The sequence below is a fragment of the Triticum aestivum genome, chromosome 6A (assembly GCF_018294505.1).
Source record: "Triticum aestivum cultivar Chinese Spring chromosome 6A, IWGSC CS RefSeq v2.1, whole genome shotgun sequence".
NCBI lineage: Eukaryota > Viridiplantae > Streptophyta > Magnoliopsida > Poales > Poaceae > Triticum > Triticum aestivum.
The window spans coordinates 165521603-165535120 of NC_057809.1; the positions used below are offsets into that span (position 1 = coordinate 165521603).

At 36.8% G+C, this 13518-nt stretch overlaps 1 long non-coding RNA gene across 1 annotated transcript; it reads right to left on the reverse strand.

Annotated features, from left to right (window-relative positions):
• Window positions 1-5594: 5594 nt before the first annotated feature.
• Window positions 5595-6606, reverse strand: LOC123130516 (uncharacterized). The gene is made up of 3 exons (XR_006463858.1): window positions 6510-6606; window positions 6364-6414; window positions 5595-5631 (listed from the first exon to the last, which is right to left on the reverse strand). It is a non-coding gene; the product is annotated as an uncharacterized lncRNA (long non-coding RNA).
• Window positions 6607-13518: the final 6912 nt, after the last annotated feature.

Consider the following 13518-nt stretch of genomic DNA (forward strand, 5'->3'; position numbering starts at 1 on the left):
TCCGACACGTGGGAGATATAGCCGCATCGTGGGTGTTACAGCCTCATGACCATCTAAATTGGTCGTAATCTATTAAAGATAAGTTTTTTTACAAGGAAAGCATTTCCTATTTTTCAAGTGTCAAAGATGGTTTTTCTTAAAGGAGCTACCAAATATTTGTTGCAAAATGGCACCATACCATTTTTAGAAATTATTAGACCACATTTTATGTCCAATTGATCAGACTGTTGGTTAACAAAACCTTTTCATTCACCTCTCGTGAAAAAGACAAATTTCCGTCAATTCAGCTAGAAGCGGGTGGATTTGAACTGCAGCTATCTCATAGTTTGATCCTTGTTTTTTCCAAAAATCATTTCTAGGTACAAAAGTATATATTTAATCAGAGAAACACCAAAATTTTACCAAGATTCAACCACTAGCTAGGAGCGGTCATGCCCGCACTTTTGACCGCATTTTGAAACGGGCATAAAAAATTCAAAGAAAAACAAAAAATTGGAAAACCTTCGCATTGTGTCATTATATGTGAACAAGTTTCTAGGAAAAATAATAAACTTGTAATACGGCAATTATTTTAAAAAAGTATTCTCAGAAATGAGCTATCATGCGTGAAGATTCGTGGCTTCCAAGCCAAATGATCAATCTTACGGCCACATTCATGGCATAGTTTGTTCAAATGATCTCATATTGTGCACAAGGGTGCATCTTGGAATTCCAAACAATGTTGCCTAAGGGAGTTTTCATTTTGTTTGCACGGAAAATCGATTTTCCATTTTCCGAGTGCCCAAAATGAGTTTTTTTGTGAAGGACCTACCATATATTTGTTGCAAAATTGGATCAAATCAATTTTCTAAAATACTAGGCCATATTTAATTTACAATTGAAAAAATGGTTGGGTGTCAAAAGTTTTGATCCACCTCTGGTGAAAAAGACAAATTCCCGCCGATTCCGTTGGAAGCGAGTCAAATTTGAACTGCAGCTGCCTCATAGTTTGCTCTTTATTTTTTCCAAAATTCATTTCTAGGTACATAAGTATCTATTTTATCAGAGAAACATCAAAAGTTTTCCAAGATTCAACCACTAGCTAGGAGCGGTCATGCCCGCCGTTTTGACCGTATTTTCGAACGAGCATAAAAAATTCAAAATAAATCAAAAAATTGGAAAACCTTCGCATTGTGTCATTATATGTGACAAAGTTTCCAGGAAAAATAATAAACTTGTAATACGGCAATTATTTAAAAAAAAGTGTTCTCAGAAATGAGTTATCGTGCATGAAGATTCATGGCTTTCAAGCCAAATGATCAATCTTATGATCACAATCATGGCATAGTTTGTTCAAATGATCTCATATTGTGCACAAGGATACATCTTGGAATTCGAAACAATGTTTCCTAAGGGAGTTTTCATTTTCTTTGCACGGAAAATCGATTTTCCATTTTTTGAGTGCCTGAAATGAGTTTTTTTGTGAAGGACCTACCATATATTTGTTGCAAAATTGGATCAAATCAATTTTGTAAAATACTAGGCCATATTTAATGCACAATTGACAAAATGGTTGGGTGTTAAAAGTTTTGATCCACCTCTGGTGAAAAAGACAAATTCTCGCCGATTCAGTTGGAAGCGGGTCAAATTTGAACAGCAACTGCCTCATAGTTTGCTCTTTATTTTTTCCAAAAATCATTTATAGGTACATAACTATCTATTTAATCAGAGAAACATCAAAAGTTTTCCAAGATTCAACCACTAGCTAGGAACGGTCAAGCCCGCCGTTTTGACCGTATTCTCAAACGGACATAAAAAATTCAAAAAAATCAAAAAAAATTGGAAAACCTTCGCATTGTGTCATTATATGTGACCAATTTTCCAGGAAAAATAATAAACTTGTAATACGGCAATGATTTTAAAAAAGTGTTCTCAGAAATGAGCTATCATGCGTGAAGATTCATGGCTTTCAAGCCAAATGATCAATCTTATGGCCACATTCATGGCATAGTTTGTTCAAATGATCTCATATTGTGCACAAGGGTGTATCTTGGAATTCCAAACGATGTTGCCTAAGGGAGTTTTCATTTTCTTTGCACGGAAAATCGATTTTCCATTTTCCGAGTGCCAGAAATGAGTTTTTTTTGTGAAGGACCTACCATATATTTGTTGCAAAATTGGATCAAATCAATTTTCTAAAATACTAGGCCATATTTAATTTACAATTGACAAAATGGTTGGGTGTCAAAAGTTTTGATCCATCTCTGGTGAAAAAGACAAATTCCCGCCAATTTAGTTGGAAGCGGGTCAAATTTGAACTGCAGCTGCCTCATAGTTTGCTCTTTATTTTTTCCAAAAATCATTTCTAGGTACATAATTATCTATTTTATCAGAGAAACGTCAAAAGTTTTCCAAGATTCAACCACTAGCTAGGAACGGTCAAGCCCGCCATTTTGACCGTATTTTCAAACGGGCATAAAAATTCAAAAAAATCAAAAATTGGAAAACCTTCGCATTGTGTCATTATATGTGACCAAGTTTCCAGGAAAAATAATAAACTTGTAATACGGCATTTTTTTTAAAAAGTGTTCTCAGAAATGAGCTATCATGCGTGAAGATTCATGGCTTTCAAGCCAAATGATCAATCTTATGGCCACATTCATGGCATAGTTTGTTCAAATGATCTCATATTGTGCGCAAGGGTGCATCTTGGAATTCCAAACAATGTTGCCTAAGGGAGTTTTCATTTTTCTTTGCAGAAAAAATCGATTTTCCATTTTCCGAGTGCCCAAAATGAGTTTTTTTTTGTGAAGGACCTACCATATATTTGTTGCAAAATTGGATCAAATCAATTTTCTAAAATACTAGGCCATATTCAAAGCATAATTGACAAAATGGTTGGGTGTCAAAAGTTTTGATCCACCTCTGGTGAAAAAGACAAATTCCCGCCGATTCAGTTTGAAGCGGGTCAAATTTGAACTGCAGTTGCCTCATAGTTTGCTCTTTATTTTTTCCAAAAATCATTTCTAGGTACATAAGTATCTATTTAATCAGAAATACATGGTTTGGTGGCGATACATCGAGGTTTGGACAGTGGCCGAGGGCCCCAACTGCAAAGGCGTAGACTCACATGCCCGTCGCGTGGTCACCACGTGACTGTGGCGTTGCCATGCGTTCTCGGAAGCCTAGGAATGTCTAGTAGGTTGGGAACTCCCCAGGTAGATGCCAGGAAGAAAATAATAACTGAAGAATCTCACGGAGAGACCGAACTGAGCTCAAACATGAATTAGCAGCCAAGTGTTTGATTAGCGGTACGGGAAATTCACAAGGCCAATGGGCCTGAGTTTTGTCTGAGTATGATCATCTACTAGGGAGACTCTCTTGGCAAATTTTCAGCTCAAATGGAGGAGTTTGGATGGCACTTGCTTTGCAAAGTACCAGATCGGGCAGAAATATGGATGTTGAAGCTGGGCTCAAAATAATGAATGGATTGTGCTAAAATTTGGTGGGGTGGTTATTTGGGCATAGGAAAGCACTGTAGAAAATTGATACTATTTGGACATGCCAAAGTGGTACTTCCTTCACAATGCTATTCCCTGGACAGAAACTTGGGAAAATTAGCGAGAGAAATTGGATAAATGAAATGTGCTCAAATTTGGTGTAGGTAAGTTACATAGGTATGGTCATGCCCTGGTAAATTTACAGATCATTTGGGTAAGCCTAGCTAGTACTTACTTCACAAAGTTTCTCTCGAGATAGAAACTTTAGAAATTTCCTGAGAAAGATTTACCAGAAAAATGGAGCTGAATATTATCATGTGGCAATGATTTGGGTATGGAAGAGTGCCCAAAAAGTTTGAGGGTAATAGGAGGGATCTGGATAACACTTGCTTTACAATGTGCCAATCTGGCCATAAAATATAAATTAAACCTGGGCTCACATAGATGATTTGACTAAGCTTTAATTTGGAGGAGGGTGATAATTTGGGCATATGAAGGAACTGTATAAATTTCATGTCATTTGGATATATAAAAATGGTACTTCCTTCACAATGCTTCTAGGTGGAAAAAAAACTTTGGAAATTTGCCAAGGAAGATTTACAGGGCAACTGGAGCTAAATTTTGTCATGAGGCAGTGATTTGGATAGGAAAGAATGCCCAAACATTTTGAGGGCAATCAAGAATATGTAAATAGCACTTCCTTCACAAAGTATTGTTGTGAACAGAATAGGAAAATGAATATTATCGAATTTTTTTAACTAGGCAAGGAAAGATTTTTACATATTTGACGAAGATATGACCCAAAGAATTTATGATATTTTTTGGGGAATTTTGGGAATGACAGAAATATAGGTTGCTTCACAACCTAGGGCAAAAAATTGACACATGGACATGACACATAGGCAAAACTGATGAGATGGCGCCTAGTCATCACAACCCACCACAATTTACAAGGCTATGACCATCTATATTGGTCGTTAACAACTAGAGATAAGGCGGCGAACCAGCGTTGTTTGCTTTATGACCATTTCGTGTAAGGAAATTACGACCTTTCTGACCAAAATGGTTGCAATGGTTTAGGGTTTGCAGCCCCCCGAATAGCTTTTGACCAATTGGTCTCAAATGGTCATAGATCTATGACCAATTCTTCCAGGGTCACTGACAGAAGGTCACTAGTTGACATATTTCTTGTAGTGATAGGAGGAAGGAGTACGTTGGTGGAGCAACAGGGGGCCCACAAGGGTGGAGGGCGCGCCTGGGGGGGTAGGCGCGCCCCTACCTCGTGGCCTCCTCCTTTGTTTCTTGACGTAGGGTCCAAGTCTTCTGGGTCTTGTTCGTTGAGAAAATCACGATCCCGAAGGTTTCATTCTGTTTGGACTCCGTTTGATATTCCTTTTCTTCAAAACCCTAAAATAGGCACAAAAAAACAACAATTCTGGGTTGGGCCTCCGGTTAATAGGTTAGTCCCAAAAATAATATAAAAGTGGATAATAAAGCCCAATAATGTCCAAAACAGTAGATAATATAGCATGGAGCAATCAAAAATTATAGATACGTTGGAGACGTATCAGTTTGTTGTACTAACACTGACATTTCTTTTCCAAAAAATGCAGATGGGGACATGACAAGGACAATAACAGAAGACGAACTACTGTCAATGTCACAGGAAGATCTTATCCTAAATGTAAGTACCACTAGATGTCAAAAACTTAGAAGAGAATACTAAGTACATGAAAAACAAAATCTGACACACAAAAAAACTACAGGAATCATTTTCTTTTACCGCGCTCCTACAACCAGACATTATATACAAGGTAAGAAAAATATTCTTATGAAAACAGTACTACTTTTACAGCTTCTTGGAAAAGAGATGGGTTTCATTTGTTGTGATAATACAACAATAACTATATTTTATGAGCATGTTTCTTACAGGTACATTCAGCAAATGGAGGTGCACCGAGTAAGAGAACTCATAACAGTAAGTGATAAAATTTTTTATAAACTATCATGATATGAAAAGAATAAGAGAGCTACTTACAGCTTTAGTACTATTTTGTAGACATTCGACGAAATGGAAAGTGAAACTACACCAACCGAAGAAGGTGCAACAGGAGAAAACCCCTGGCATGCAGACCTTTTTGGCACCATGAATCTGGAACAGGTAAAAGACCAAAAATTCAGTAACAAATATACATACCATAGAATTTGAAAACTAGTAAGAAATAAAATACTGAAGCAAATTGCTAAGAATGTAGGTGGCTGAAGATGATGACCCCAGTTCAGCAACAACAAGAGAAAACAACAGTTGCGAGAACAATGAAGAAACGGAAATACCAGAATCGGAGCACTCACATGAACAAGATGACAATGAATACCTTGACGAATAAGACATTGAGAGATTCCTGCAAAATGAGCAAGAGGCCGCATTAGAGGGCAATCTAATGAACACTAGCAGCAACTTCAAGCCACACATAGGTATGCAGTTCAAAACAAAGGAAGAAGGCCAGGAATATATCAATTTCTACTCCAAAGTTGCTGGATTCCCAGTGGCTACAGTAGCAGCATCAAGAACAACAAGCAAAAAAGGAACAATGAGGTGACAAGAATAACTATGAAGTGCAACAAGTGGGGCAAGACGAAGGAAGTGGACAAAGATTGCATAGTTCCTATGAGAAAGATAACAGTCATTGCAAAGACAGATTATAAAGTGGTGATGATCATGAGTGAAAAAGGAGGGACAAGTAGGGAAATCAGTAGACCGCTTCTGCCTCTACCACACATAAAAAGGAAACAGATATCAAAGAAGTGCACTCAAAAAAGTAAATAATAAGATGAACAAGCTAATACTGAACGAGAGCATCATGGCAATAGGAAAATGACTAACCACATTTCTTCTACCAGCAGATGATAACTTCCTCTTCAGTGATTTTACTTTCTGAAAAAACATAAAGCCAAAAGTCACCTCAACAAGAGAAAATAACCAACAACATAAAACACCAAAGAACAAGAACAAGAAAACAGATAACCAACTTGATTCACATAGAACTTTAAAAGAGCTTTGTCAAAGGCTCCTTCATCACCAGAAAGTTCCTGAAAAAAGGAAAAAGACAACAAGCCAAAATAAATAAACAAATTACATAAACTCAAAAAGAAAATATAACTAGAAAAAAATAACAGAAAAATAACTACCGTAGACATTGGATATGTGATACGTCTCCAACGTATCTATAATTTTTTATTGCTCCATGCTATTATATTATATATTTTGGATGTTAATGGGCTTTATTTTACACTTTTATATCATTTTTGGGACCAACCTACTAACCGGAGGCCCAGCCCACATTGCTGTTTTTTTGCCTATTTTAGGGTTTCGAAGAAAAGGAATATCAAATGGAGTCCAAACGAAATGAAACCTTCAGGAACGTGATTTTCTCAACAAACGTGATCCAGGAGACTTGGAGTGTGCGTCAAGAAATGACCGAGGAGGGCACGAGGCAAGGGGCGCGCCTACCCCCTTGGGCGCGCCCTCCACCCTCGTGGGCCCCTCGTTGCTCTACCGACGTACTTCTTCCTCCTATATAAGTCCATGTACCCCCCCCCCCCAAACATCCAGGAGCACCACGAAAACCTAATTCCACCGCCACAACCTTCTGTACCCGAGAGATCCCATCTCGGGGCCTTTTCCGGAGCTCCGCCGGAGGGGGCATTGATCATGGAGGGCCTCTACATCAACTTCATGGCCTCTCCGGTGATGTGAGTAGTTTATTTCAGATCTACGGGTCCATAGTTATTAGCTAGATGGCTTCTTCTCTCTCTTTGGATCTCAATACAAAGTTCTGTTCGATCTTCTTGGAGATCTATTCGATGTAATCTTCTTTTGTGGTGTGTTTGTCGAGATCCGATGAATTGTGGGTTTATGATCCCGTTTATCTATGAACAATATTTGATTCTCCTCTGAATTCTTTTATGTGTGATTGGTTTATCCTTGCAAGTCTCTTCGAATTATCAATTTGGTTTGGCCTACTAGATTGATCTTTCTTGCAATGGGAGAAGTGCTTAGCTTTGGATTCAATCTTGCGGTGTCCTTTCCCAGTGACAGCAGGGGCAGCAAGGCACGTATTGTATTGTTGCCATCGAGGATAAAAAATATGGGGTTTATATCATATTGCATGAGCTTATCCCTCTACATCATGTCATCTTACTTAAAGCATTACTCTGTTCTTATGAACTTAATACTCTAGATGCATGCTAGATAGTGGTCGATGTGTCGAGTAATAGTAGTAGATGCAGAATCGTTTCATTCTACTTATCGCGGACGTGATGCCTATATACATGATCATACCTAGATATTCTCATAACTATGCTCAATTCTATCAATTGCTCGACAGTAATTCGTTTACCTACCATAATACTTATGCTTTTGAGAGAAGCCACTAGTGAAACCTATGGCCCCCGGGTCTATCTTCCATCATATTAATCTTCCAATACTTAGTTATTTCTTTTACCGTTTATTTTACTTTGCATCATTATCATAAAAATACCAAAAAATTATTTTATCATATCTATCAGATCTCACTCTCGTAAGTGACCGTGAAGGGATTGACAACCCCTTTATCGTGTTGGTTGCGACGTTCTTATTTGTATGTGTAGGTGCGTGGTACTTGAGCATGATCTCCTACTGGATTGATACCTTGGTTCTCAAAAACTGAGGGAAATACTTACGCTACTTTGTTGCATCACCCTTTCCTCTTCAAGGGAAAACCAACGCAGTGCTCAAGAGGTAGCAAGAAGGATTTCTGGCGCTGTTGCGTGGGAGATTCGCGCCAAGTCAAGTCAAGACATACCAAGTAATCATCACAAACTTTTATCCCTCACATTACATTATTTTCCATTTTCCTATCATTTTCCTTTCCCCCACTTCACCCTTGTCGTTTTATTCGCCCTCTTTTCCTCTCGCCCTCTCTTTTCCCGTTCCCTTTCTCCTTTTTGTATTTGACTTTTTGCTTGTTTCTTCTTTGCTTGTGTGTTGGATTGCTTACTTGTCACAATGGCTCAAGATAATACTAAATTGTGTGACTTTACCAATACCAACAACAATGATTTTCTTAGCACTCCGATTGCTCATCTTACCGATGCTGAATCTTGTGAAATTAATGCTGCTTTGTTGAATCTTGTCATGAAAGATCAATTCGCCAACCTTCCTAGTGAAGATGTCGCTACCCATCTAAATAGCTTTGTTTATTCGTGTGATATGCAAAAGAAGAAAGATGTGGACAATGATATTGTTAAATTGAAGCTATTTCCTTTTTCCCTTAGAGATCGTACTAAAACTTGGTTTTCGTCTTTGCCTAAAAATAGTGTTGATTCATGGAATAAGTGCAAAGATGCTTTTATCTCTAAGTATTTTCCTCCCGCTAAAATCATCTCTCTTAGAAACGATATTATGAATTTTAAGCAACTTGATCATGAACATGTTGCACAAGCTTGGGAGAGGATGAAATTAATGATACGTAATTGTCGTACACATGGTTTGAATCTTTGGATGATTATACAAATTTTTTATGTCAGATTGAATTTTGCTTCTAGAAATCTTTTAGATTCGGCCACGGGAGGCAATTTTATGTAAATCACTTTAGGATAAGCTACTAAACTCCTAGATAATATTATGGTTAATTATTCTCAATGGCACACCGAATGATCTACTAATAAAAAGTGCATGCGATAGAAGAAATTAATGTTTTGAGTGGAAAGATGGATGAACTTATGAAATTGTTTGCTAATAAGAGTGCTCCTACTGATCATAATGATATGCCTTTGTCTACTTTGATTGGGAATAATAATGAATCTATGGATGTGAATTTTGTTGGTAGGAATAATTTTAGTAACAACACGTATAGAGGTAATTTTAATTCTAGGCCGTTTCCTAGTAGTCCCTCTAATAATTATGGTAATTCCTACAACAATTCTTATGAAAATTATAATAAGATACCCTCTGATTTTGAATCTAATATTAACGAATTTATTAGTTCTCAAAAGAATTTCAATGCTTTGATTGAAGAAAAATTGCTTAAGATTGATGAATTGATTAGGAACGTTGATAGAATTTCTCTTGATGTTGATTCTTTGAAACTTAGATCTATTCAACCTAAGCATGGTATCAGTGAGTCTCTCAAAGCCATGAGAATTTCCATTGACGAGTGCAAATAAAGAACCGCTAGGATGCGTGCTAAGAAAGATTGCTTTGTGAAGGCGTGTTCTTCTAGTTTTCATGATAATAAAGATGAAGATCTAAAAGTTATTGATGTGACCCCTATTAAATCTTTGTTTTGCAATATGAATCTTGATAATGATGGGACTTAATATGAGCCACCTTTACCTAGAAGGTGTCCCAAAAATTCGGAGTTTTTAGATCTTGATGCAAAAATTGTTAAAAGTGGGATTGAAGAGGTTAAAACTTTAAGTAGCAATGAACCCACTATTTTGGATTTTAAGGGATTTAATTATGATAATTTCTCTTTGATAGATTGTATTTCCTTGTTGCAATCCGTGCTAAATTCTCCTCATGCTTATAGTCAAAATAAAGCTTTCACTAAAGATGTCGTTGATGCTTTGATGCAATCTTATGAAGAAAAACTTGAGTTGGAAGTTTCTATCCCTAGAAAGCTTTATGATGAGTGGGAACCTACAATAAAAATTAAAATTAAAGATCATGAGTGTTATGATTTGTGTGATTTGGGTGCTAGTGTTTTCACGATTCCAAAAACTTTGTGTGATTTGCTAGGTTTCCGTGATTTTGATGATTGTTCTTTAAACTTGCACCTTGCAGATTCCACTATTAAGAAACCTATGGGAAGAATTAATGATGTTCTTATTGTTTCAAATAGGAACTATGTGCCCATAGATTTCATTGTTCTTGATATAGATTGCAATCCTTCATGTCCTATTATTCTTGGTAGACCTTTCCTTAGAACGATTGGTGCAATTATTGATATGAAGGAAGGGAATATTAAATTCCAATTTCCATTAAAGAAAGGCATGGAACACTTTCCTAGAAAGAAAATTAAATTACCATATGAATCTATTATCAGAGCCACTTATGGATTGCCTACCAAAGATGGCAATACCTAGATCTATCCTTACTTTTATGCCTAGCTAGGGGCGTTAAACGATAGCGCTTGTTGGGAGGCAATCCAATTTTATTTTTATTCCTTGCTTTTTTCTCCTGTTTAGTAATAAATAATTTATCTAGCCTCTGTTTTGGTTGTGTTTTTTGAGTTTAATTAGTGTTTGTGCCAAGTAGAACCATTGAGAAGACTTGGGGAAAGTCTTTTCGATCTTGCTGTAAAAAACAGAAACTTTAGCGCTCACGCAAATTGCTGCCATTTTTATTTTGAAAATGCTATTTAGTTAATTCTTTTTGAAGAATATTAATAGATAAATTACTCACGTCCAGAAATTTATTTTAGAATTTTTGGGGTTCCAGAGTTTGCGTTAGCTACAGATTACTACAGATTGTTTTGTTTTTGACAGATTCTGTTTTTCTTGCATTGTTTGCTTATTTTGATTAATATATGGCTAGTAAAAGAGTTTATAAACAATAGAGAAGTTGGAATACAGTAGGTTTAACACCAATATAAATAAATAATGAGTTCATTACAGTACCTTGAAGTGGTGTTTTTTTTCGCTAACGGAGCTCACGAGATTTTCTATTTTCAGTTTTGTGTTGTGAAGTTTTAAAGTTTTGGGTAAAGATTTGATGGATTATGGAACAAAGAGTGGCAAGAGACTAAGATTTGGGATGCCCATGGCACCCCAAGGTAAAATTCAAGGACACCAAAAATCTTAAGCTTGGGGATGCCCCGGAAGGCATCCCCTCTTTCGTCTTCGTCTATCGGTAACTTTACTTGGAGCTATATTTTTATTCACCACATGATATGTGTTTTGCTTGGAGCGTCTTGTATGATTTGAGTCTTTGATTTTTAGTTTACCACAATCATCTTTGTTGTACACACCTTTTGAGAGAGACTCACATGATTTGAAATTTATTAGAATACTCTATGGGCTTCACTTATATCTTTTGAGCTATATAGGTTTTGCTCTAGTGCTTTACTTATATGTTTTAGAGCATGGCGGTGGTTTTGTTTTATAGAAACTATTGGTCTCTCATGCTTCACTTATATTATTTTGAGAGTCCTTTAGAACAGCATGAAAATTTGCTATAATATAAAATCCTTCATAGAAGCGCATTGAATAGTATGAGAAGTTTGATACTTGATAATTGTTTTGAGATATGGAGATGGTGATATTAGAGTCATGCTAGTTGAGTAGTTGTGAATTTGAGAAATACTTGTGTTGAAGTTTGTGATTCCCGTAGAATGCACGTATGGTGAACCGTTATGTGATGAAGTCGGAGCATGATTTATTTATTGATTGTCTTCCTTATGAGTGGCGGTCGGGGACGAGCGATGGTCTTTTCCTACCAATCTATCCCCCTAGGAGCATGCGCGTAATACTTTGTTTCGATAACTAATAGATTCTTGCAATAAGTATGTGTTATGATTAATGTTGAGTCCATGGATTATACGCACTCTCACCCTTTCAACATTGCTAGCCTCTCTAGTATCGCGCAACTTTCGCCGGTACCATAAACCCACCATATACCTTCCTCAAAATAGCCACCATACCTACCTATTATGGCATTTCCATAGCCATTCCGAGATATATTGCCATGCAACTTTCCACCATTTCGTTATTATGACACACTTCATCATTGTCATATTGCTTGCATGATAATGTAGTTGACATCGTATTTGTGGCAAAGCCACCATTCATAATTCTTCATACATGTCACTCATACATCATTGCACATTCCGGTACACCGCTGGAGGCATTCACATAGAGTCATATTATTGTTCTAAGTATCAAGTTGTAATTCTTGAGTTGTAAGTAAATAAAGTGTGATGATCACCATTATTAGAGCATTGTCCCAGTGAGGAAAGGATGATGGAGACTATGATTCCCCCACAAGTCGGGATGAGACTCCGGACGAAAAAAAGAGAAAGGCCATAAAAAAAGAAGAAGGCCCCAAAAAATGAGAGAAAAAGAGAGAAGGGACAATGCTATTATCCTTTTTCCACACTTGTGCTTCAAAGTAGCACCATGATCTTCATGATAGAGAGTCTCCTATGTTATCACTTTCATATACTAGTGGGAATTTTTCATTGTAGAACTTGGCTTGTATATTCCAATGATGGGCTTCCTGAAAATGCCCTAGGTCTTCATGAGCAAGCAAGTTGGATGCACACCCACTTAGTTTCTTTTGTTGAGCTTTCATATACTTATAGCTCTAGTGCATCCGTTGCATGGCAATCCCTACTCACTCACATTGATATCTATTGATGGGCATCTCCATAGCCCGTTGATACGCCTAGTTGATGTGAGACTATCTTCTCTTTTTTGTCTTCTCCACAACCACCATTCTATTCCACATATAGTTCTATATCCATGGCTCACGCTCATATATTGCGTGAAGATTGAAAAAGTTTGAGAACATCAAAAGTATGAAACAATTGCTTGGCTTGTCATCGGGGTTGTGCATGATTTAAATATTTTGTGTGGTGAAGATAGAGCATAGCCAGACTATATGATTTTGTAGGGATAACTTTTTTTGGCCATGTTATTTTGAGAAGACATGATTGCTTAGTTAGTATGCTTGAAGTATTATTTTTTTATGTCAATATTAAACTTTTATCTTGAATCTTTCGGATCTGAACATTCAAGCCACAATAAAGAAAAAATTACATTGAGAAACATGTTAGAAAGCATTCCACATCAAAAATTCTTCTTTTATCATTACCTACTCGAGGACGAGCAGGATTAAGCTTGGGGATGCTTGATATGTCTCCAACGTATCTATAATTTTTGATTGCTCCATGCTATTATATTATCTATTTTGGATGTTAATGGGCTTTATTTTACACTTTTATATCATTTTAGGGACTAACCTACTAACCGGAGGCCCAGCCCAAATTGCTGTTTT